The 26,876-nt window shown below is 41.1% G+C and overlaps 1 long non-coding RNA gene across 1 annotated transcript; it reads right to left on the bottom strand.

Moving 5' to 3' along the window:
* Positions 1–23,161: 23,161 nt before the first annotated feature.
* On the bottom strand, positions 23,162–26,236 carry LOC133552349 (uncharacterized). The gene is made up of 3 exons (XR_009806673.1): positions 26,148–26,236; positions 23,812–23,930; positions 23,162–23,429 (listed from the first exon to the last, which is right to left on the bottom strand). It is a non-coding gene; the product is annotated as an uncharacterized LOC133552349 (long non-coding RNA).
* Between the last annotated feature and the right edge of the window lie 640 nt (positions 26,237–26,876).

Genomic DNA, 26,876 nt, shown 5'->3' with positions numbered 1-26,876 from the left:
CCGAGTAAAGCAGGGAGTGGGCTTGGCTTTGGGGCCAGTACACCAGCCTGGAACAAGGCCACTCCATCTCAGAGACGCAGGTTGGTGGTCCAGGAGATACGTCGGGAAGATGAAGCAAGAAGGTGCGCACAAGCTGTGGCGCAGGCAAAACAAGGGCAGTGGATGGCATGGGAAGGAGTGGAGAAGAGGAAGATCTCCTTGAAAGAGGTGGGAGATGGAGGCATTCAGGGCGAGCTTTACCATCAGGGATGCCTACGATTTCCTGCCTTCTCCAAAAAACATCGGCCAGTGGTATGGTGAGGACCCCACATACCCTCTATGTCCGAGTCCAGCAACACTAAAGCACATCCTGGTGGGCTGTAAGACCAGCCTCACCCAAGGCCATTACAGCTGGGGGCACAAACAGGTGCTAAAGTGTCTTGCAACAGTGCTGGATAGTCGACGGACAGGAGTCAATGCCCTCCCTCCCCCATCATCTCGTTTGCTAGCAACAACATTTGTCCGGGAGGGCGAGGGTCAAACCAACCTCACCCCACAAGACCTGACACTAGACAGCGCACGGGACTGGAAATTACTGTCAGACCTGGACCAGAGGCTCTGCTTCTCAGTTCACATCGCGTCCACCAACCTGCGGCCAGATCTTGTTCTGTGGTCATCTTCGCTCAGGCTCGTCTACATCATGGAGCTCACTGTGCCCTGGGAGAGTGCAATGGAGGAGGCCAACAAGTGCAAGAAGCTGAGGTACACTGAGCTTTCAGCCGAGGTGCAACAACAAGGCTGGAAAGCGAGGGTACGCCCAGTCGAGGTAGGCTGCAGAGGGTTTGTGGCCACCTCAACATCCAGGTTCCTCAGGGAAATGGGAGTGAGAGGGAAGGCCCACCGGCAGGCTGAGAAAGACCTCTCCAAAGCCGCTGAAAAGTGGAGTCAGTGGCTTTGGGTCAAGCGAAGGGACTCCACCTGGGCTTTCAAGTGAGTTGATGGCATCTAGGGAGTGAACCTGGGACGCTGGGACTCACTGCTGAATGCTCTGGAGGTGTCGTGGGCCTATCAGCGAAACACTGAGGAAGGGGGGCACCCACTTGATAACCCAGAGGATGCCTTCACACACTTGACCATTCCAGAGTCGCAGAGGTGTCTCAAGTATGCAGTAGGGGATTGTAACATCTAGTCCTGTACAACATATATATATATATATACTGTATATATATATATATATATATATATATATATATATATATATATATATATATATATGTGTGTGTATTGTAACATCTAGTCCTGTACAACAGATATATATATATATATATATACTGTATATATGTGTGTATATACAGTAAACATATGTGGGAAAACAATCGATTCAAACACGAATCGGGATTCTCACATAATGCGATTCAGAATCAATTCTCATTTTAAAATAAAATATTTTAATTTTTATTTTTAATTAATCAATCCAACAAAACAATACACAGCAATACCATAACATTGCAATCCAATTCCAAAACCAAACCTGACCCAGCAACACTCAGAACTGCAATAAACAGAGCAATTGAAAGAAGACACAAACACGACACAGAACAAACCAAAAGTAGTGAAACAAAAATGAATATAATCAACAACAGTATCAATATTAGTTATAATTTCAGCATAGCAGTGATTAAAAAAATCCCTTATTGACATTATCATTAGACATTTATAAAAAGAAAAAAAAAATAACAATTGTGTCAGTGGTTTACACTTGCATCGCATCGCATAAGCTTGCCAACACACTGTGTCCAATGTTTTCACAAAGATAAAAGTCATATTTTTGGTTCGTTTAATACCTAAAACTAATTTACATTATTGCAATCAGTTGATAAAACATTGTCCTTTACAATTATAAAAGTTTTTTAAAGAAATCTACTACTCTGCTAGCATGCCAACAGACTAGGGTAGATCCTGCTGAAATCCTATGTATTGAATGAATACAGAATCGTTTTGAATGGAAAAAATATAGTTTTTGAATCAAGAATCGCGTTGAATCGAAAAAAATCAATATAAAATCGAACCGCGACCCCAAGAATCGTGGGACACCCAAAGATTCGCAGCCTTAATATATATACATACACACACACACACACACACACACACACACACACACACCCTCTCTGACCTGCCAGGAGTTGGCATGTCCCAATGATCCTAGGAGCTATGTTGTCCGGGGGCTTTATGCCCCTGGTAAGGTCTCCCAGGACAAAGCGGTCCTAGGTGAGGGATCACACAAAGAGCAGCTCGAAGGCTTCTATGAAGAAAACAAGACAAAGACCCAGATATCCTTCGCCCGGACGCGGGTCACCAAACATCAGTTCAGAGTACACACCCTATTTGGATACACTCGAGGGAGTACTGGAAAGTGCTCTCCTGGGTGATTCCCTTGTCCTACCGTGGGACTTCAATGCTCATGTTGGCAACGACAGTGAAACCTGGAGAGGCGTGATTGGGAAGAATGGCCGCCGAGGATCTGAACCCGAGTGGTGTTTTGTTATTGGACTTTTTTCACAGATTGTCCATAACGAACACCATGTTCAAACATAAGGGTGTCCATATGTGCACTTGGCATCAGGACACCCTACGCCGCAGTTCCATGATCGACTTTGTAGTTGTGTCATCGGGTTTACGGCCTCATGTTTTGGACACTAGGGTGAAGAGAAGGGCGGAGCTTTCTACCGATCACCACCTGGTGGTGAGTTGGCTGCGATGGTGGGGTAGGATGCCGGACAGACCTGGCAGGCCCAAACGCATTTTGAGGGTCTGCTGGGAACGTCTGGCAGAGTCTCCTGTCAGAGAGAGTTTCAATTCCCACCTCCGGAAGAACTTTGAACATGTCAATAGGGAGGTGCTGGACATTGAGTCCGAGTGGACCGTGTTCCGCACCTCTATTGTCGAGGCGGCTGATTGGAGTTTGTTGGTGCCTGTCGTGGCGGTAATCCTAGAACCCGTTGGTGGACACCGGCGGTGAGGGATGCCGTCAAAATGAAGAAGGAGTCTTATCGGGTTCTTTTGGCTCATAGGACTCAGGAGGCAGCAGACAGCTACTGACAGGCCAAGCGGTTAGCGGCTTCAGCAGTCACAGAGGCAAAAACTCAGACATGGGAGGAGTTCGGGGAAGCCATGGAAAACGACTTCCGGACGGCTTCGAAGCGATTCTGGACCACCATCCGCCGCCTCAGGAAGGGGAAGCAGTGCACTGTCAACATCGTGTATGGTGCGGATGGTCTTCTGACCTCGACTGCGTTTTTCGTGGATCGGTGGAGGGAATGCTTTGAAGACCTCCTCAAGCCCACCAACACATCTTCCTATGAGGAAGCAGTGCATGGGGAGTATGTGGTGGGCTCTCTTATTTCTGTGGCCAACGTTGCTGAGGTAGTTGAAAAGCTCCTCGGTGGCCAGGTCCCAGGGGTGGATGAGATACGCCTGGAGTTCCTTAATGCTCTGGATACTGTGGGGCTGTCTTGGTTGACAAGACTTTGCAGCATCGCGTGGACATCATGGCCGTACCTCTGGATTGGCAGACCGGGGTGGTGGTTCCTCTTTTTAAGAAGGGGGACCGGATGGTGTGTTTCAACTATCGTGGGATCACACTCCTCAGCCCTCCCGGTAAGGTTCATTCAGGTGTACTGGAGAGGAGGCTACGCCGGATAGTCGAACCTCGGATTCAAGAGGAACAGTGTTTTTTCTTCCTGGTCGTGGAACTGTGGACTAGCTGTATACTCTCGGCACGGTTCTTGAGGGTGCATGGGAGTTTGCCCAACCAGTCTACATATGCTTTGTGGACTTGGAGAAGGCATTCGACCGTGTACCTCGGGAAGTCCTGTGGGGAGTGCTCAGAGAGTATGGGGTATCGGACTGTCTGATTCTGGCAATCCGCTCCCTGTACGATCAGTGTCAGAGCTTGGTCAGCATTGCCGGCAGTAAGTCGGACATGTTTCCAGTACGGGTTGGACTCCGCCAAGGCTGCCCTTTGTCACCGATTCTGTTCATAACTTTTATGGACATAATTTCTAGGCGCAGTCAAGGCATTGAGGGGTTCCGGTTTGGTGGCCGCGGGATTAGGTCTCTGCTTTTTGCAGACGACGTGGTCCTGTTGGCTTCATCGGGCCAGGATCTTCAGCTCTTACTGGATCGGTTCGCAGCCCAGTGTGAAGCAACTGGGATGAGAATCAGCGTCTCCAAGTCCGAGTCCATGGTTCTCGCCCGGAGAAGGGTGGAGTGCCATCTCTGGGTTGGGGAGGAGACCCTGCCCAAGTGGAGGAGTTTGAGTACCTCGGAGTCTTGTTCACAAGTGAGGGAAGAGTGGATCGTGATTCCAACGATACAGATCGGTGTGGCGTCTTCAGTAATGTGGAGGCTGTATCGATCCGTTGTGGTGAAGAAGGAAGGAGCTGAGCCGGAAGGCAAAGCTTTCAATTTACCGGTCAATCTACGTTCCCATCCTCACCTATGGTCATGAGCTTTGGGTTATGACCGAAAGGACAAGATCACAGGTACAAGCGGCCATATTGAGTTTCCTCTGCTGGGTGGCAGATAGGGTGAGAAGCTCTGCCATCCGGGGGGGAACTCAAAGCCGCTGCTCCTCCACATCGAGAGGAACCAGATGAGATGTTTCAGGTATCTGGTCAGTATGCCACTCGAACGCCTCCCAAGGGAGGTGTTTAGGGCACGTCCAACCGGTAGAAGGCCACAGGGAAGACCCAGGACACGTTGGGAAGAATATGTCCCCCGGGTTGCCTGGAAACGTCTCGGGATCCCCCGGTAAGAGCTGGACAAAGTGGCTGGGGAGATGAAAGTCTGGGCTTCCCTGCTTAGGCTGCTGCCCCCGTGACCCGACCTCGGATTAGCGGAAAAAGATGTATGTAGCCCCAAATATATATATATATATGTATATATATATATATATATATGTATTTTGGGCTGCGGATCTTTGGGTGTCCCAGGATTCGATTCAATATCGATTCTTGGGGTTGCGATTCTATTATATATCAATTTTTTCGATTCAACGCGATTCTCGATTCAAAAACGATATTTTTCCCATTCAAAACGATTCTCTATTTATTCAATACATAGGATTTCAGCGGGATCTACCCCAGTCTGCTGACATGCTAGCAGAGTAGTAGATTTAAAAAAAAAAAGCTTTTATAAAATTGTAAAGGACAAGGTTTTATCAACTGATTGCTATAATGTAAATTTGTTTTAACTATTAAAGAACCAAAAATATGACTTATTTTATCTTTGTGAAAACATTGGACACAGTGTGTTAAGCTTGTGAGATGCGATGCAAGTGTAAGCCACTATTGTTCTTTTTTTATAAATGTCTAATGATAATGTAAATGAGCATAGCAGTTAATCACTGCTATGCTGAAATCATAACTAATATTGATACTGTTGTTGATAATATTCATTTTTGTTTCACTACTTTTAGTTTGTTCTGTGTCGTGTTTGTGTCTCCTATCAATTGCTCTGTTTATTGCAGTCATGAGTGTTGCTTGGTCAGGTTTGGTTTTGGAATTGGATTGCATTGTTATGTTATTGCTGTGTATTTATTGGTTTGTTGGATTGATTAGAAAAATAAAAAATAAATATAAAAAATTCGATTAAAAAAAAAAGAGAATCGATTCTGAATCGCACAATGTGAGAATCATGATTTGTATTCGAATACATTTTTCCCCACACCCCTAATATATATATATATATATATATATATTTGGCCCTGCGATGAGGTGGCGAATTGTCCAGGGTGTACCCCTCCTTCCGCCCGATTGTAGCTGAGATAGGCGGCAGCGCCCCCCGCGACCCCAAAAGGGAATAAGCGGTAGAAAATGGATGGATGGATGGCCTATATATATAACATAGATGTCGAACAAGTAAAGCACTGTGAATACATTCTAGATGCACTGTTCATATCGTATATCCATCCATCCATTTCCTAACGCTTATTCCCTTTGGGGTTGCGGGGGGCGCTGATGCTTATCTCAGCTACAATTGGGTGGAAGGCGAGGTACGCCCTGGACAAGTTGCCACCTCATCGTAGGGCCAACACAGATAGACAGACAACATTCACACTCACATTCACACACTCGGGCCAATTTAGTGTTGCCAATCAACCTATCCCCAGGTGCATGTCTTTGGAGGTGGGAGGAAGCCGGAGTACCCGGAGGGAACCCACACAGTCACGGGGAGGCCATGCAAACTCCACACAGAAATATCCGGGATGAACCGAGGACTTCTCAGGACCTTTGTATTGTAAGGCAGATGCACTAACCTCTCCCCGATTGTGGTGCCCACTGTTTATATTGTGTTTAATGTAAATAATATAAAAAATAAACGTTTGAATATTAGGACTCTCAAAGTTAACGTGTGAACTATAAATTCACAGGTGTCAAACTCAAGGCCCAGGGGCCAAATCTGGCCGGCAACATCATTTACAACGTTCCGTGAAAACTTGTAAATAATATGCATCAATGAAGTACTTTTTCTTTCTTTTTCTATTTTGACAGAAAAAAAGACATGTACTGTATGCAGTTGTATATTTTCTAAACTGTATCTATTTAGTAATGCAACAGCTATATTATCATACATTTTAAACATTTTTGTGGTAAAAACATACATAAATATCTACTTTGCCTTATGATTATCTGTCAAATACATTTTTAAAAACAGCCCGGACTTCAGAATCCTACCTTAACAAAAAACACCGTGGTACCATATTTACGTTTACAGTAATACACTGAAAACAGCAAACATAGTTTTTTATGCAAAAAAACAAAAAAAAAATCTGGCAGCTCAATCACCAGAATTTTACAGTTAATATAGAGTGACTATTTTACTGTGACTTTCATGGTAACATTCTGCCATTTTTTTGACCGCAAACTCTACAGATTTGTTTTTATTACAGTGTAGGTAAAATATACATTTACTAATCAAATGTATAGGTAATCGTGTGACAATATCTTGTGGCTAATCCATATACAAGATAGTTTATTTTATTGATGTTACAAGCGGACCGCCCTCTGAGGGCAGCCCAAACTGCTACGTGGCCCTCAATGAAAACGAGTTTGACACTCTCGATCTAACTGCACAGTTTTCTAACCCCGCAATTAACGCACTTGCAGCCTCTTTGACCCTTGTGTGATTCTGTTGTGTGATGAAGTCTAATGGCGTCCACAGCGTCCGGTGACTATTGAGACACAGGCAGGAAAATAGCAAGCAGAAATGCATATCAAAAAGGCTAACAATATGGAAATTCGATATCCAAAGCCATGACAAGTCATTCTCCCCCAGTACGAGAACAGTTTGTCTTCAATCACCATGAGACGACGTTACTGGAACGAATGCAGGCTGGCGTGGTTACATTACAGTTGAGTGCATCAATAACATAACATATAGATTGTTACTGTAACTGCTTTAGTAAGATAGGGTAGAAGCTCAACAGAAAGTAAAGACAGGCAGGAAAACTTTAGAAATGTTTAATCTTATCATTAAAACATGTCAAGACACCTTCTCAAACCAATCACAGCATCACATCCGCTACAGCAGAGGTGTCAAAGTAATTTTAGCTCAGGGGCTGCATCTAGGAAATATATATTCCCCAGTGGGCCGGAATGGTAAAATCATGGCATGATAACTTAAAAATAAAGACAACTTCAGGTTGTTTTCTGTTTTACTTTGGCCAAAAATAGAACAAGCACATTCTGAAAACGTACAAATCACAAATAATCCTCTGGACAAAACACTTAATATGTGTTGAAAATTCTGAGGAAATTGGTGCAGCCTCAAAAACACGAAGAGTTTAGACTTTGTCTCAGTGTATCTACAAAGCCATTATTAAACATTAGGTCAAATGGGATTGAAAAAAAAAACAATATGTAAACTATTCCATTTATCAATCCAGAGATAACTCAACAAACCGTAAGAAACGGAGGTAAAAACTATTCAAAAGGGTGCCTATCTCAGCTACAATCGGGGGGGAGGCGGAGTACACTCTGGACAAGTCGCCACCTCATTGCAGGGCCAACACATATTTGTTCTTTTGTGTTTATGTTGTGCTACAGTGCCGATGTTCTTCCAAAATGTGTTTGTCTTTTCTTGTTTGGTGTGTGTTCACAGTGTCGCGCATATTAATAAGAGTGTTAAAGTTGTTTGTATCACAACCCTCAGTGTAACCTGTATGGCTGTTGACTAAGTATGTGTTGCAGTCACTTTCGTGTGTAGACAAGGGTTGAATATGAAATGTGATCAGTCGACATGTAGAGGAGGTTAAAGGCATTGCCATCACTGCACACCCTCAGTGTTGAATTCCAGGTGAAAATTGGAAAATGTTATCCGCGAGTGATTTCTGAGGGATGAACTAAAATCCGGAAACCTCCCGGAATAATCGTTGGGGTCGGCAATTTAGCAGCTGCGCCACTTCAGAGAGATCATAGAGCCGCATGCCGCTCCGGAGCCCTGGGTTGCCGACCCCTGCTGAAGAGGAATATATTTTGTGGCAGTTTTTTTTATTTTTTCAAATAACATGCTCTGATTGATAGTTGTTAATAACAGAATGTTTATCAGGCTGAATATTACACATTGTTGATAAAATGAGGGTTAAGACATTGTCATGCAGCAAAACATCCATCCATCCATCCATTTCCTGCCGCTTATTCCCTTTGGGGTCGCGGGGGGGTGCTGGTGCCTATCTCAGCTACAATCGGGCGGAAGGCGGAGTACACTCTGGACAAGTCGCCACCTCATCGCAGGGCCAACACAGATTTGTTCTTTTGTGTTTATGTTGTGCTACAGTGCCGATGTTCTTCCAAAATGTGTTTGTCTTTCTTGTTTGGTGTGTGTTCACAGTGTCGCGCGTATTAATAAGAGTGTTAAAGTTGTTTATATCACAACCCTCAGTGTATCCTGTATGGCTGTTGACTAAGTATGTGTTGCAGTCACTTTCGTGTGTAGACAAGGGTTGAATATGAAATGTGATCAGTCGACATGTAGAGGAGGTTAAAGGCATTACCATCACTGCACACCCTCAGTGTTGAATTCCAGGTGAAAATTGGAAAATGTTATCCGCGGGTGATTTCTGAGAGATGAACTAAAATCCGGAAACCTCCCGGAATAATCGTTGGGGTCGGCAATTTAGCAGCCGCGCCACTTCAGAGAGATCATAGAGCCGCATCCATTTCCTGCCGCTTATTCCCTTTGGGGTCGCGGGGGGGCGCTGGTGCCTATTTCAGCTACAATCGGGCGGAAGACGGAGTACACCCTGGACAAGTCGCCACCTCATCGCAGGGCCAACACAGATTGACAGTCAACATTCATACTCACATTCACACACTAGGGCCAATTTAGTGTTGCCAATCAACTTATACCCAGGTGCATGTCTTTGGAAGTGACAAATATGGTTAAATTGTTCAACTTGTAGTGTATCAGATGTAAATATCACATTTTACATTACCAAACATCTGTGACAATCAATACATGATCATAACTATACACATGTTTTATTAACGCTGAAATTAGTCATGGAAAGATAGCTCCTCCTCTGAATGCAAGGACTTCTACAGCAGGAATACACATTCTGTATTACTACTTGGGTTGTAAGGTATACTGGTACTAGCATTGTATCGCGGTACTAATGAATCAAAAAAGGTACTATACTCTGTTGGAAAAGTACCGGTTCCCGGGCATGCCGGCAGCCCTGACATTGTTAGTTTTACGAGCAGAGGAGTATGTTAGGCAGCGCACAATCACAGAGTACTTACAAGCAGACAGAGTCTAGACAGAAAAGGGAAAATGGACGCATTTTGGCCTAAAAACTAAAAATAAAGGTGATAACACTGAAATGGCCTCAGGAAGAGGTGCTTTAAGCAAAAGTGGTTGGTAACGAGCTACATTTACTCCGTTACATCTACTTGAGTAACTTTTGGGATAAATTGTACTTCCAAGAGTAGTTTTTATACAACATACTTTTACTTGAGTAAATTTATAGAGAAGAAACGCTACTTTTACTTCGCTCCATTTATCTACATTCAGCTCGCAACTGATTTTTATCCATCTGTTAATGTTTGTTTTGGGTTGTCAAACAAACCTTCAAAGTAGGATTTACGCATGCCTGCGTTTCACCAATCACATGCAGTCACTACTGATGTTGGACCAATCAAACAGAGCCAAGCGGTCACATGACCATCACACGTGGAACCCAACTTAAACAAGTTGAAAAACTTATTGGGGTGGTCAATTGTACGGAATATGTACTGTACTGTGCAATCTACTAATAAAAGTTTCAATCAATCAATCAAAAGTGTAAAGTAAAAAAGACACTTTATTTCAACCGTACTTCCCGTCAAAAGCCTAAAGACTGATCGCACAGTTCCTGTCTTCACAATAAAAGTGCCGCTCTATCGCGCCTGCGCTAACAAAATAAATCTCCGAAAGCCAGCACAAACAAGCTAGCAAACTACGGAGTTGGCGGCCAATGTTTTTCTTGTAAAGTGTATAAAAACGAATATGGCAGCTGGACAAATAAGATGCCAAAAATCAATGACTTTCATGTGGTATTAGACAGAAAGGAGGAACTTTTTTTCTCCTCCATTTGAAAACATGGACATTATCAGCACTACTGTCTGATTCCAATCAATGCAAGTCATCAGAATCAGGTAATTCACCAACTTATATTCTTGTCTTCATGAAAGATAGGAATCTATATGTTAAACATGCATGTATATTCATTAAACACCTTTAACATGTGAACAAAAACGGCAAAATAAATAAATATAAATTATATACTGTATATATAAATGTATATATATATATATCTATGTATATATATATATATATATATATATATATATATATATATATATATATATATATATATATATATATATATATATATATATATGATGTGTGTGTATGTATATGTATATATGAGGTAGATCACCTCGACTTGTCATTTATTAAGTAATTGATTCACGTTGAAAAACTTACTTGAGTGTTACAATTTAGTGGTCAATTGTATGGAATATGTACTGTACTGTGCAATCAACTAATACAAGTTTCAATCAATCAATACATGCCTACTGAGCTTATGGTGCTGTTAAGTTATTGTGGCTCAATTTGCCATAATTTTTTGTTTTATTTTAATGTATTATTATTTATTATACATTATTGTTTTAGTTGCTTAAGAGATATTCCTGGCTCTGAATTTTCTCATTGTTATTTTTATGTTTTTGTGCATTATTTGTTGCCGTAATCATTAATCATCAGTTACTCAGTATTTGAGTATTTTTTTACAACATACTTTTTACTTTGACTCAAGTAAATATTTGGGTGACTACTCCTTACTTTTACTTGAGTAATAAATCTCTAAAGTAACAGTACTCTTGAGTACAATTTCTGGCTACTCTACCCACCTCTGGCTTTAAGACATGGCTAGTTAGAGGCCAATCTTTCCTGTGATAAAATGGCAACCAAGGTAATCAAAAAGGTCAACCAAAGAAGGAAATTCCTCTACAAAATCTCCTCTCTGGTCAACAAAAGCACCTTGAAGATTCTAGCGGGAACTCTCATTCGACCCTTTTTCGATTACGCTTGCACTTCCTGGTAACCCAGCACCTCCAAAACCCTCAAATCTAAACTCCAAACATTCTAGAACAAGCTAGTCCGGTAACTTTTAGACCTCCACCCCAGATCACAGCTCAATCCAACCTGCTTCTACAAAGTGGGCTGGCTCAGGGTGGAGGACAGAGTAAAACAACTCGCACTGAGCCTAGTCTATAAAATCCGCTACACCTCCCTGATACCGAAGTACATGTCAAACTATGACCGCCATAACCAGAACACCAGGGGGAGCTCCACAAACCACGTTAAACCCAGATTCCAATCTAACAAAGGTCTTAACTCATTCTCTTTCTATACCACATCAATGTGGAATGCACTCCCTACAGGTGTAAAAGTAAGTGCATCTCTATCCTCCTTCAAAACCGCTCTAAAACAACACCTCCAGGCAACTTCAATCCTTTACTAATACCCTCCTCCATTCACATCCCATCCCCCCGGATTGTAAATAACCAAATGTAAATAATCAAATGTATTTCCAATGTATATACTTGTTGTTATGTTATCTGAACTCATTATGTTCTCTGCTGGCTGTACATATCCTACTAAGTAAGACCTGCACTGTTTCAGTGTCCATTTCTCTGTTGATGCAATTGTTGATGACTGAAGTACTGATATCAACCACCCCCCGGATTGTAAATAATGTAAATAATTCAATGTACAGTATATACTATGATGATTAACTTGTGTGATGACTGGATTATGCTGATAGTATATATTTGTACCATGAATTGATTAACATGGACCCCGACTTAAACAGGTTGAAAAACTTTCTCGGGTGTTACCATTTAGTGGTCAATTGTACGGAATATGTACTGAACTGTGCAATCTACTAATAAAAGTTTCAATCAATCAATCAATCAATCAGCTAGCCATGTCCATCCACAGTCTGCAGTGTTTTAGCTACTTCTAAATCACTAATCCTCGCCTCCAATGGCGACAAATAAAGTATGTTTCTTACAAGTATCATCCCTGCAGGACGTGGAATAGCTAAACATGCTTCACTACACATCGCAGGAGGATACAGTAGCTCACCGGCGTCACCGCTAACAAAAGCAAGCACTCCTGAATGGAAACAAATGCCATGGGTGGATCTACAATTAACATCCACTGTACTAATACTAAGTACAATAGCGTATCTAATCAATACTATGATTACAGTGATATATTTTGGCATCACAAAATCTTTTTTACTTTTTAAAAAATTTATATTATGTTTATAAACTCAGGAAATATGTCCCTGGACACATGAAGACTTTGAACATGACCATTGTATGATCCTGTAACTACTTGGTATTGGATCGATACCTAAATTTGTGGAATCATACAAAACTAAACAACAGAACAATAAGTGATTATTACATTTTAACAGAAATGTAGTAAGAACATGTTAAAATGGAAAATAAACAGATATTAACAGTAAATGAACAAGTGGATTAATAAATATTTTTTACAGCTTGTCCCTAATAATGTTGACAAAATAATAGAATGATAAATGACACAATATGTTACTGCACATATCAGACTAATTAGGAGCCTTTGTTTTTTTACTTACTACTAAAAGACAGGTATGTTCACAATTTTATTTAAGGACAAACTTGTTTTTTGTTCGCATCAAAGAACATGTTTATTGTACCCCAAGATTTTTTGTTAAAATAAAGACAAAAATGCCATTTTTGTGGTCTCCTTTATTTAAAAAAGTGACAAAAGGAATCAAAATATATTTTGGGACAACCCTAATTTCTAAAAACTACACAATCTGTCAAGATACCAACACACTGTCATTGTTCAAACTCTCATTAAAAGTGTGTTTATGTCCGTTTTGTGTTGAGCTGTTTAGTTAAATATAGTGTTTAAAAAAACATTTTTAAGCAAACAGTCATGGTAACAAAAATTTGAAAATGATCCGTCTAGGGTACATTTAATAATGACGAAAAATTATGTTATTCTGCGGATAATCGTGATTAGTTTCGAGTTAGCTCAGGACAAACTGCAATTAATCGCGATACATATTTTAATCGTTCGACAGCCCTATTAAATATAATTTCTATTAATCATATTATATGTAACATGGAACGGCACAGGTAGACCTTCATACCGACAGTCATCAGACTGTACAATACATTTGTTTCGTTTTGACTGTACTTAAATGTATAATGTATTCATATTATTCACATGTGAATAATGCTGTACTATAGACTGTAATTATTTTATTCACATGTGAATGATGCCTTATAATACTGTATTTATATTATGCAAGTGTAAAAAATACCTAAGCGTTTATTGTCTATTGTGAGCGAACTGTGGTGTTGAATTTCCCCCAGGGATCAATAAAGTACTTTCTATTATATTGTATTCTATTCTATATACTGTATGTACTTTTGCTGACGTGTCAGACTTTAGGGCCACGCTGTAGAACGACACGCGATACATATGGCGTTGACACATGGACAGATACTGAATGACAAGTCGACCCTGTGACAAAAAGGATATAATTTACCGGCATGCAGACGGAGAGGTGTACATTGCTTGGGCATGGAAATTGACAAAGGCTGGGGCCAGAGGAGAATGCTTAGTGGCCTGACAGCGGTGTAACATGAATGATTTAATCAGGCAGCTCAGCCCCTCAGCCAAGTAGAGACGTGCAGATCCCTGCGTGTTACAATGATTTAGATGCACATGCATGATGTTGGATGAAGGAAGTTGTCATCATTTGCATCACTCTACAGAGACCCAGCGCCAGTCGGTGATGGCTCTCCAGCCTGTCACGTCCTGCGGGCAATGTAGGACAATGTAGGAAGTGTTTTTTTAACCATTGCAAACAAAAATATGTGTATATTTACTTTTTTGATACAGAAGAGGGATAATACATTTAATTCCACTTGTCCGACATTCGGTCAATTTCCAGCACAAACAGGTTTTTTCATGTTTATATTTAAGTGTGTGTGCCACATGACAAGCAATTATCTCACATTTAAACTAGATGGAATATAATAGACCTGTTTATTGGGGGTAGAGATGACAGATGTTGGAATTTGTGGGAAACTATTCCCAGTTGCTGCTGAGGTCAGAGGTGACTAATATTGCATGAGAAGGCCTGTTCTCCCTCATTTTTATCTCTGAGATCAGCAATTATTAATACTATTACATAGTCATATACAAACCCCGTTTCCATCTGAGTTGGGAAATTGTGTTAGATGTAAATATAAAGAAATACAACAATATGCAAATCATGTTCAACCCATATTCAGTTGAATATGCTACAAAAACAAAATATTTGATGTTCAAACTGATAAACATTTTTTTTTGTGCAAATAATCATTAACTTTAGAATTTGATGCCAACAACACGTGACAAAGAAGTTGGGAAAGGTGGCAATACATACTAATAAAGTTGAGGAATGCTCATCAAACACTTATTTGGAACATCCCACAGGTGTGCAGGCTAATTGGGAACATGTGGGTGCCATGAATGGGTATAAAAACAGCTTCCCAAAAAATGCTCAGTCTTTCACAAGAAAGGATGGGGCAAGGTACACCCTTTTGTCCACAACTGCGTGAGCAAATAGTCAAGCAGTTTAAGAACACAATTCTCAAAGTGCAATTGCAAGTAATCTAGGGATTTCAACATCTACGGTCCATAATATCATCAAAAGGTTCAGAGAATCTGGAGAAATCACTCCACGTAAGGGGCATGGCCGGAAACCAACATTGAATGACCGTGAGCTTCGATCCCTCAGACGGCACTGTATCAAAAACCGACATCAACCTCTAAAGGATATCACCACATGGACTCAGGAACACTTAAGAAAACCACTGTCACTAAATGCAGTTAGTCGCTGCATCTCTAAGTGCAAGTTAAAGCTCTACTATGCAAAGCGAAAGCCATTTATCAACAACATCCAGAAACGCCGCCGGGTTCTCTGGGCCCAAAATCATCTTAGATGGACTGATGCAAAGTGGCAAAGTGTTCTGTGGTCTAACCAGTCCACATTTCAAATTGTTTTTGGAAATATTCGACAGTCCCGAAGGGGAAGTGAACCATCCAGACTGATATTGACGCAAAGTTCAAAATCCAGCATCTGTGATGGTATGGGGGTGCATTAGTGCCCAAGGCATGGGTAACTTACACATCTGTAAAGGCACCATTAATGCTGAAAGGTACATAAAGGTTTTGGAGCAACGTATGCTGCCATCTACGTGCCGTCTTTTTCATGGCCCCTGTTTTTTTCAGCAAGACAATGCCAAGCCACATTCAGCACGTGTTAAAGAGTGCGGGTACTTTTCTGGCCCTTCTGCAGTTCAGACCTGTCCCCAATCGAAAATGTGTGGCACATTATGAAGCGTAAAATACGACAGCGGAGACTGTTGAACGACTGAAGCCCTACATAAAACAAGAATGGGAAATAATTCCACTTTCAAAGCTTCAACAATTAGTTTCCCTCAGTTCCCAAACGTTTATGGAGTGTTGTTATATGAAAAGGTGATGTAACATGGTGATGAACATGCCCTTTCCCAACTACTTTGGCACATGTTGCAGCCATGAAATTCCAAGTTATTTATTTGCAAAAATGTTTAAGCGTTTGAACACCAAACATATTGTCTTTGAAGTTCATTCATTTAATTGTGGGTTGAAAAGGATTTGCAAATCATTTTTGCTCCGTTTATATTTACATTTAACACAATTTCCCATTTAATGTGGATTTGTATATATACATTCATACATATAATCAACACACACATTCAGAATGTGGTCATAGTTTTCCAGGTATATCACTTCTAGAGAAACTAGATTATTTTACAGTGCGTCTTTGCCATCCGCCGAGATAGCAGGATGCACCTGTATTACAGAACAGGATGATATTCGAGCTCTCAATGTTGTATAGCCCATGCTTCCTTTGACCACAAAGTTGAGTATATGACATATGACCAAATTTTCCCTTGCAGCCGATTCAAGCCTGCGGAGGGATAACAGTTTAACTATGGAGAAGCATAAACCAAGGGACTTGTTCCACAGCCACAGCTCACACTAATGGTTGCGATACAAAACAACTTCAACACTTACACCAACACGCGCCACACTCTGCAAACCCACATTAAACGATGACAAACACACTTCTGGAGAACATACGCCCTGCAACACACCACAAACGCAACACAACACCCACCCACAATGCAATGCATCCACGACTCCCGGCTACACCGTCCAATAACCCGCTGGCACCAAACCGTGCCCCCCACCCCCCTCCGTGCGTTGGTTGAGGTGGGCGGGGTTGGGGGCGTGTGTATAATAGCCACGCATCACGGATACACGGCACTATGGGTAATCCCTATGCTGCGTTTAGAATGTGCCACAAAGCCAATGCTCTCCCGAAATGTGTTTGATGAGGGTTCACGGAGTGGGCCACACACTAGTAAGAGCCCCAAAGCCGTCCACATCACAAACATCAGTGTAAAAGGTATGGCTGTTGAGCAAGTATGCATTGCAATCTCGCACAAGATACAGCAAATATTGTCGGGATTGACAGTTCTTTACACTATACTGAATCACTATGAACATTTCTTTAAATTGATTCAATTAAATGGATTCGTTCATTGAATCAGATTTGAAGCAGCAAATCTGTGTGCATTTGGGCGTATAATGAGTCAGACATCAACAGCTTCCCCAGCGTTAGATCTCTCTGTGTGTGAAACTGTCAAGATAATAACAAATTCTTAAAAGATTTGTAACAAAAATTATCTCTTTTTACCTTTTTTCTTAATTTGTGTCCTCTACATGAGGTGTCCATGACACTTTAAAATGGATCTGAAAATGAAAAAAACAAGAAAACCTTTGTTCCAGTGGTAAAAATTACATACAAATTTACAAATGGTTATTATTATTTTTACATTTTAACATTTGACTCGACAAAATTGAAATATATTCTTAAATGTGTTTGAAATGCAATTATTTTCAACATTATTACAGTATATTTATTTTAACAATTCATAGTGGATTTGACAAGATAGAAAAAACGATTCTAAAATGTGTTACAAGTTTTCCTTTTTCACAGTACATTTTATTATTTTAACATGTAATGTTTCTAACAAAACATACATGTACTGAAATGTAATAAAAATCACTCTTCCTTTTATATCACATCCAATGTGGGTTATTTTTTTTTTTAAACAATTATGATCACTCTAAAAGCGGTATATAATAAACACGATATGAAAAATAGAATAAAAAATGTGTGCAGGTCGGCGAATCATGATTCAGTCAGTAACAGCTTCCCCAGCGGCAGATCTCGTGTGTCAGTTCGCGAATGACACAAGCCCTCAGCACCCAATGAACGACGCGCGCAGTGACTCAACGAGATCCCCAATGTGACGTCATCCTCTGCGACACAGTAATTTATCTGTGTCAGTACGTTCGCGAACGTGATTCACGGGATTCACGTCGCGACACAGTCAGTTCGCTGTGTCAGTACGTTCACGAACGTGAATCACGTGAATCACGTCGCGACACAGTCAGTTTTCTGTGTCAGTACGTTCGCGAACGTGATTCACGTGATTCGCGCCAGTTCCACTCATGGTCGCGGCGGAGCTCAACTGAACTGAGAAAAGAACGAATCAGTTCATGATGTGATTCGGTTCAGTACGTTCACTCAAAAGATGTGTTTGTTCAAACGAATCGTTCTCGAACGACACAACACTAGCAGCGAAATGCATGCGTCCGGCCGGCACTCAGACAGCATGTTGTAAAAGTGAGCGCGATGACATGCTGTAGAGCAGTGGTCCCCAACCATCGGGCCGCGTACGCAGAATAATTTAATATCAATTTTCATTTTTTATCACACTCAATATTTTACTGCATGCCATTGGTAAGCGCAGGGGTGAGAAGAGGTTTTAAAACTAATAGCGCCTGTTTACTTTTACCGCATGCTTTGAATAAGCGCAGGAGTGAGAAGAGGATTTAAATTCATTTTGATATTCCAAGATGGTGGCGCCCGGACGGGCTGCGACATGGCGGAGCTCCTGCTAAAGATGGAACATTTGGCAGAAATACCGGACAATTCTACAAACTTTATGGCTGGCTCACATCGTGGTCACTCCGTGATCACGTACGACCGCCAGACACTTCTGGATGTGGACATATCGGGCCGTTTTGGACTGATAGACGCGTGCGTGCTAAACGTGCTAACTAGCATGGGAATACGTCGGCGGCTACATCCAGCGGCCTGTGAAGCAGGGGAGTCTAGTAGCAGCGGGGGCCGTCTACGGAGCAGACGCCAGCGGTGTGATCGGAAACGCGGATGCCGAGCGGGGCTAAAAACAAAGCAGAAGGCTAATCCCCACACAACACCACTTCCCTCCATCCTGAAGACGGATTTAAATGGAAAATGCGAGACTACTGGTCTGGGTAAGGAGTCAGTTAAATTAGAACACGTTTTTTCTGCTTTGAGTGTTTCAGAGTTGGACATGTGTTTTACCGAAGTGGCTAACTATGATGCGTGCAGTTTATCAAAGCAACAAACAAACACTCGGAAAATTCCCGTTACTGAGATGGCTAACTATGATGCGTGCAGTTTATCAAAGCAACAAACAAACACTCGGAAAATCCCCGTTACTGAGGTGGCTAACCATGAAGCGTGCAGTTTATCAAAGCAACAATCAAACAATCGGAAAATTCCTGTCGTATCAATTCCTAGATATGGTCGTAACTATACTAAATGCACTGGGCATAATATACACAACATTATTAATATTGCTACTACGGATAATTTGATCAAAAATTCCCTAAAACAGCCCACTACCTATAATATAGGTTTTTTAAACATAAGATCATTGTCTTCCAAAACGTTATTAGTTAATGATATTATCAGAGACAACAATCTTAACGTCATCGGTCTCAGCGAAACCTGGCTTAAACCAAACGACTTTTTTGCGCTAAATGAGGCATGTCCTCCTAACTTTACACATGCGCATATTGCCCGTCCGCTTAAAAGGGGTGGGGGGGTCGCACTAATATGCAACGAAAACTTTAACCTTAGTCCTAACATAAATAAGAAATATAAATCGTTTGAGGTGCTTACTATGAGGTCTGTCACACCGCTGCCTCTACACCTGGCTGTTATCTACCGCCCCCCCAGGGCCCTGTTCGGACTTTATCAATGAATTCTCAGAGTTCATTGCTGATCTAGTGACACACGCCGATAATATAATCATAATGGGGGACTTTAATATCCATATGAATACCCCATCGGACCCACCGTGCGTAGCGCTCCAGACTATAATTGATAGCTGTGGTCTCACACAAATAATAAATGAACCCACGCATCGCAACGGTAATACGATAGACCTAGTGCTTGTCAGGGGTATCACCGTTTCCAAAAATACGATACTCCCGTATACTAAAGTATTGTCCGATCATTACCTTATAAAATTCGAGGTTCAGACGCATGTTCGTCAAACTAATAATAACAATAACTGCTATAGCAGCCGCGACATTAATACGGCCACAACGACAACTCTTGCTGACCTACTACCCTCGGTAATGGCACCATTCCCAAAGTATGTGGGCTCTATTGATAACCTCACTAACAACTTTAACGACGCCCTGCGCGAAACCATTGATAACATAGCACCGCTAAAGTTAAAAAAGGCTCCAAAAAAGCCCACCCCGTGGTTTACAGAAGAAACTAGAGCTCAGAAATTATTATGTAGAAAGCTGGAACGCAAATGGCGCACGACTAAACTTGAGGTGCACCATCAAGCATGGAGTGATGGTTTAATAACTTATAATTGCATGCTTACCTTAGCTAAAGCTAAACATTACTCAAATCTCATCCACCGTAATAAAAACGATCCTAAATTTTTGTTTAGTACGGTAGCATCGCTAACCCAACAAGGGACCCCTTCCAGTAGCTCAACCCACTCAGCTGATGACTTTATGCAATTTTTTAGTAAGAAAATTGAAGTCATTAGAAAGGAGATTAAAAACAATGCGTCCCAGCTACAACGGGGTTCTATTAACACTGATACGATGGTATATACGGCGGATACTGCCCTCCAAAATAGTTTCTCTCGTTTTGAGGAAATAACATTAGAGGAATTGTTACAACGTGTTAATGGAATAAAACAGACAACATGTTTACTTGACCCTCTCCCTGGGAAACTGATCAAGGAGCTCTTTGTATTATTAGATCCATCAGTGCTAAATATTATAAACTTATCACTCTCCTCGGGCACTGTTCCCCTAGCATTCAAAAAAGCGGTTATTCATCCTCTTCTTAAAAGACCTAACCTCGATCCTGACCTCATGGTAAACTACCGACCGGTGTCTCACCTTCCCTTTATTTCAAAAATCCTCGAAAAAATTGTTGCGGAGCAGTTAAATGAACACTTAGCGTCTAACAATCTATGTGAAACCTTTCAATCCGGTTTCAGGGCAAATCACTCCACGGAGACAGCCCTCGCAAAAATTACTAATGCTCTATTGCTAACGATGGATTCTGATGCGTCATCTTTGTTGCTGCTACTTGATCTTAGCGCTGCTTTCGATACCGTCGATCATAATATTTTATTAGAACGTATCAAAACACGAATTGGTATGTCGGACTTAGCCCTGTCTTGGTTTAACTCTTATCTTACTGATAGGATGCAGTGTGTCTCCCATAACAAGGTGACCTCGGACTACGTTAAGGTAACGTGTGGAGTTCCCCAGGGTTCGGTCCTTGGCCCTGCACTCTTCAGCATCTACATGCTGCCGCTAGGTGACATCATACGCAAATACGGTATTAGCTTTCACTGTTATGCTGATGACACCCAACTCTACATGCCCCTAAAGCTGACCAACACGCCGGATTGTAGTCAGCTGGAGGCATGTCTTAATGAAATTAAACAATGGATGTCCGCTAACTTTTTGCAACTCAACGCCAAAAAAACGGAAATGCTGATTATCGGTCCTGCTAGACACCGAACTCTATTTAATAATACAACTCTAACATTTGACAACCAAACAATTAAACAAGGCGACACGGTAAAGAATCTGGGTGTTATCTTCGACTCAACTCTCTCCTTTGAGGCACACATTAAAAGCGTTACTAAAACGGCCTTCTTTCATCTCCGTAATATCGCTAAAATTTGCTCCATTCTGTCCACTAAAGACGCTGAGATCATTATCCATGCGTTTGTTACGTCTCGCCTCGACTACTGTAACGTATTATTTTCGGGTCTCCCCATGTCTAGCATTAAACGATTACAGTTGGTACAAAATGCGGCTGCTAGACTTTTGACAAGAACAAGAAAGTTTGATCACATTACGCCTGTACTGTCTCACCTGCACTGGCTTCCTGTGCACTTAAGATGTGACTTTAAGGTTTTACTACTTACGTATAAAATACTACACGGTTTAGCTCCATCCTATCTTGCCGATTGTATTGTACCATATGTCCCGGCAAGAAATCTGCGTTCAAAGGACTCCGGCTTATTAGTGATTCCCAAAGCCCAAAAAAAGTCTGCGGGCTATAGAGCGTTTTCTGTTCGGACTCCAGTACTCTGGAATACCCTCCCGGTAACAGTTCGATATGCCACCTCAGTAGAAGCATTTAAGTCTCACCTTAAAACTCATTTGTATACTCTAGCCTTTAAATAGACTCCCTTTTTAGACCAGTTGATCTGCCGTTTCTTTTCTTTTTCTTCTATGTCCCACTCTCCCTTGTGGAGGGGTCCGGTCCGATCCGGTGGCCATGTACTGCTTGCCTGTGTATCGGCTGGGGACATCTCTGCGCTGCTGATCCGCCTCCGCTTGGGATGGTTTCCTGCTGGCTCCGCTGTGAACGGGACTCTCGCTGCTGTGTTGGATCCGCTTTGGACTGGACTCTCGCGACTGTGTTGGATCCATTGTGAATTGAACTTTCACAGTATCATGTTAGACCCGCTCGACATCCATTGCTTTCCTCCTCTCCAAGGTTCTCATAGTCATCATTGTCACCGACGTCCCACTGGGTCATTATTGTCACCGATGTCCCACTGGGTGTGAGTTTTCCTTGCCCTTATGTGGGCCTACCGAGGATGTCGTGGTGGTTTGTGCAGCCCTTTGAGACACTAGTGATTTAGGGCTATATAAGTAAACATTGATTGATTGATTGAGATTAATTAGCGCCCCGGCGGCTATTCAGGGAAATACTATTCAAGGAAATGCAGGAGTGAGAACAGGATTTGAATTAATTAGCCCCCCAGCGGCTATTCAAGGAAATACTATTCAAGGAAATACGGTATTAGTTTTAACTATTAATGGGTAGCATACAGAATTACAGTTCTATTAATGCCAGGATAACATATGTTTTACTTTTAGAGAAAATTAATTTTCTTTTTTACCAACATTTGAAACACGTAAACAAAAGAACCCAAACTTCCTTGTTGTGGGATCAATAAAGGATTATCTTATCTAACAAAACCCAGAAATAAAATAAAATAAAAACTCATTCGAACTTTTATTTTTACTTTTTATTTTTAACAACATTGAACATAAAGAACATAAAAAACTGTTGTACTTAACCAGTCTTACCGATTTTCTCTTAATCTACTATTTTACCTGCAATCTCCTTTTGAAAGCGGTAATGCGGTTGTACACATAGAAATTCAATGCTTGCCATTCCCGGTTTTGGGGAGCTTCCGGTTTGGCCCTCAAACATTTTAAACAGCCACTCTTTGCTGGTACAATACCAAATGGGATGAATCGCTTCATGTGCTTATCGACAGCCTTCACCTCTTTCAGTGTCCTGGGTCGCCTTTTCTGGGCAGCTTTACCTGCAAGTGACCATACAAAATATCCATCCATTTTCCATCCATTTTCTACCGCTTATTCCCTTTCGGTGTATGAAAATAAAAGAAATAAAAGAAGATTAAGAAATTAAGTTAGCCTAAGGCTAAGGGGTGGGATTGGTTCCTCCTCAGTGGTTGGAAAGGCTCCATCTTTTGTTAGTTCAATGTCATAAACCTTCAGTGTTATGCTCACACTTGTATGAAAATAAAAGAAATAAAAGAAGATTAAGAAATTAAGTTCTACATTTGTTTGCTATAATGTCTCTATCCCACAGAGAACAATGCATACATATGCATTTGGATTATTTGTGAGAAAACAAAGACTGATAAAACTTGACCAAAAAAACAGTTTATTTATATAGTTTACCTTTGGAAGAATGCCTCACTTCACAATCTCCTGATGATGCCTCCTCTTCTTTTGAAAGTTGTGTCAGTCTTTTGGGGGTAGGATTGCTTCCTCCTCAGTGGTTGGACAGCCCCCCTCTTCTGTTGGTTCAATATAATAAACATTAAGTGTCATACTTACCATAGTGCAGTGGTGTCAAACTCAAATACAGAGCGGGCCAAAATTTAAAACTGAACAAAGCCGCGGGCCGAGGTTGAACCAATTAACCCTTTAATAGGGACCCAAACAAGTTTTGCATTGAATATTGACCAAGTAAAGCTTATATAACTTTATAGTGACATGCAAAATCCAGTTTCAAATAATAATAATTAAAAAATATCAATGGCATATCAAATAAAATAAAAACACAAATTTAATGCCTTTTTTCGGCGGCGGGTTTGAGTTGTGGCGGGGTTTGGTGGTAGCGGGGGTGTATATTGTAGCGTCCCGGAAGAGTTAGTGATGCAAGGGTTTCTGGGTATTTGTCCGGTTGTGTTTATGTTGTGTTACGGTGCGGATGTTCTCCCGAAATGTGTTTGTCATTCTTGTTTGCTGTGGGTTCACAGAGTGGCGCATATTTGTAACAGTGTTAACCCTGTTCATACGGCCACCCTCAGTGTGACCTGTATGGCTGTTGACCAAGTATGCCTTGCATACACTCGTGTGTGTGTATGAGCCGCATATATTATGTGAGTGGGCCGGCACGCTGTTTTTATGGAAGAAAAGCGGACGTGGCGACATGTAGAGAACGCCAAAAGCAGTGCTTTTACGGCCCGCCCCCAATATTATTTTCCGGGTGGAAATCGGGAGAAATTCGGGAGGAGCACTGAACTTCGGGAGTCTCCCGGGAAAATTGGGAGGGTTGACGAGTATGAGTTTTAGTGGTGAATGTGGTGTTACAGTGGTGGGCCAACTCTAATGTTAATTTGATATTGCCTCAGGGGCCAAATGAAATTACACGGCGGGCCAAATTTGGCCCGCGGGCCAGAGTTTGACACCCATACCATAGTGTAATGCTAAATATACAAAATATGTGTATGAAAGTAAAATAAAATAAAAAGAGATTAGAAATTAAATTATACATTTGTTTGCTATAATGTCCCTAACCCACAGAGAACAATGCATACATATGCATTTGCATTATTTGTGAGAAAACAAAGACTGATAAAACTTGACTAACAGTTTATGTATATAGTTTACCTTGGCAATATGCACAGTGCATAAAATCTTTCTTTAGTTTATTTTGGTGGTCGTTTGAATGACACTAGTTGACTCTTTCTTAACTATATAATAGCAGCATTGTGAAAATAGTTTTATTTGTTACGAATATAGTCTAGCTGTTTCCTTCTCTCCACTGAATTCATTGGAAAATTAAGAGCTGTGGCTACTTCCAATGTGTTTTTGAGTGCACTTTCTAGATGCCTTGCCGTAAGGCTTACTGCAATACAAGCAATAATGTATTTTGTTGTAAGCTATGTCCATGTTTTTTGAGGGGAGCACAAACAACTATGGTGTCAATCGTTTCCTGACTTGAGAAGGGTTCTTTTGTTCCAGTGACATCAAGTGTTATGCTGTTTATGTCCAAGTAAATGTGGTATACTGTTGTGTTGTCACAGGCTGGAGGACTTATTGAGCCAGAACATTGGTCTTTCATCAAAAATGTGTGAAACAAAATCAATGTGAGTTTTTTTTTTAAATATCCTAAATCTCCAATGTCCACCATATTTATTCATAAAACTTCTTAGAAGTCATTATTGACAACCAATTAGCATTAAATTAGAGCTACTCTGAGTCTCTGACTATAAACCAGTCCAAATGACCAAAAAAAGCAACACAAAGTGGTTCAAAAGATTTCTAGGAGCAAGGCTGATGTTAATTAAATGCACCTGTTGGAAAAGGTTTCTCTAAGGTGCCCCCCAAAAATACATCCTTAACTCTTTGTAGTAAAATATATATGTTCCAATCCAAATGACAAAAAAAAAAAAAAGCAACACTAAGTGATTCAAAAGGTTTCTAGGAGCAAGTCTGATGTTCTTAATTAAATGCACCTGTTGGTAAAGTTTACTCTAAGGTGCCCCCCCAAAAAATACATCTTTAACTATTTGTAGTAAAATATATAAATATCGATAAAACATGCTTATTTTCTGAGCTATACTTAGCTTAGTTTAGCTTCTCCCGCTAATCGGGTCAAATTAGTTATAGTGTTATGCTAGAAGTAAACTAGCTTACCTAATTTTTTGTCCTAAATTGGTTATGAACTATTTTTTATTGTACAAATGACAGTCAATAACCTCCATTTATTAGAAAGATGTGCTTACCTTTTGGTATGCACAGCTTATTGTCGTATCCCATCAGCCGACATCTCCTGCAGACGAACCATCTTCGTTATGGGAACCAGGTGGAAGTGATTAACTATACACGGAAGGGATATGAGCAGAACAGTGAGTGCAGTACCAGCTACAGCGCGATGAGAGGGCTGATGTGCAAATTTCTCACACTCAAACTAACCAGTAAACATGTTTTATGGGCCAAAGCTTAAAAATCATGTAGGCATCTTCAGAATAGATCTATTATTTAAAAATGTTTCCCTTTAGGGGACCTGTTTTTTTTTTTGTCCCCATACCATCAAAGGTCTACTAAAAGTGACTTTGTAAACAGGGCGACGTGCCCGTTAAGTAAGCATTGCTAGAACACACGCACTAGTTATATAGTATAAGTTCATATGTATAAAAACTTATACTTATTATATATGTGAGTTTACTTATATAGCCCTAAATCACGAGTGTCTCAAAGGGCTGCACAATCCACAACGACATCCTTGGCTCAGATCCCAAATCAGGGCATGAAAAAACTCAACCCAATGGGACGACTGGTGCAATAGACATCGAGTGGATCTAGCACAATATTGTTAGAGTCCAGTCCGTAGTCGATCTAACATAATAGTGTGAGAGTCCAGTCCATAGTGGATCTAACAAGAGATGTCCGATAATATCGGACTCCCGATATTATCCATCCATCCATCCATCCATCCATCCATTTCTACCGCT

This window comes from Nerophis ophidion, linkage group LG05 (genome assembly GCF_033978795.1).
Source record: "Nerophis ophidion isolate RoL-2023_Sa linkage group LG05, RoL_Noph_v1.0, whole genome shotgun sequence".
Lineage (NCBI taxonomy): Eukaryota > Metazoa > Chordata > Actinopteri > Syngnathiformes > Syngnathidae > Nerophis > Nerophis ophidion.
The sequence above is the reverse complement of the archived record's forward strand: the minus strand, read 5'-3'. Positions and strand labels throughout refer to the sequence as shown.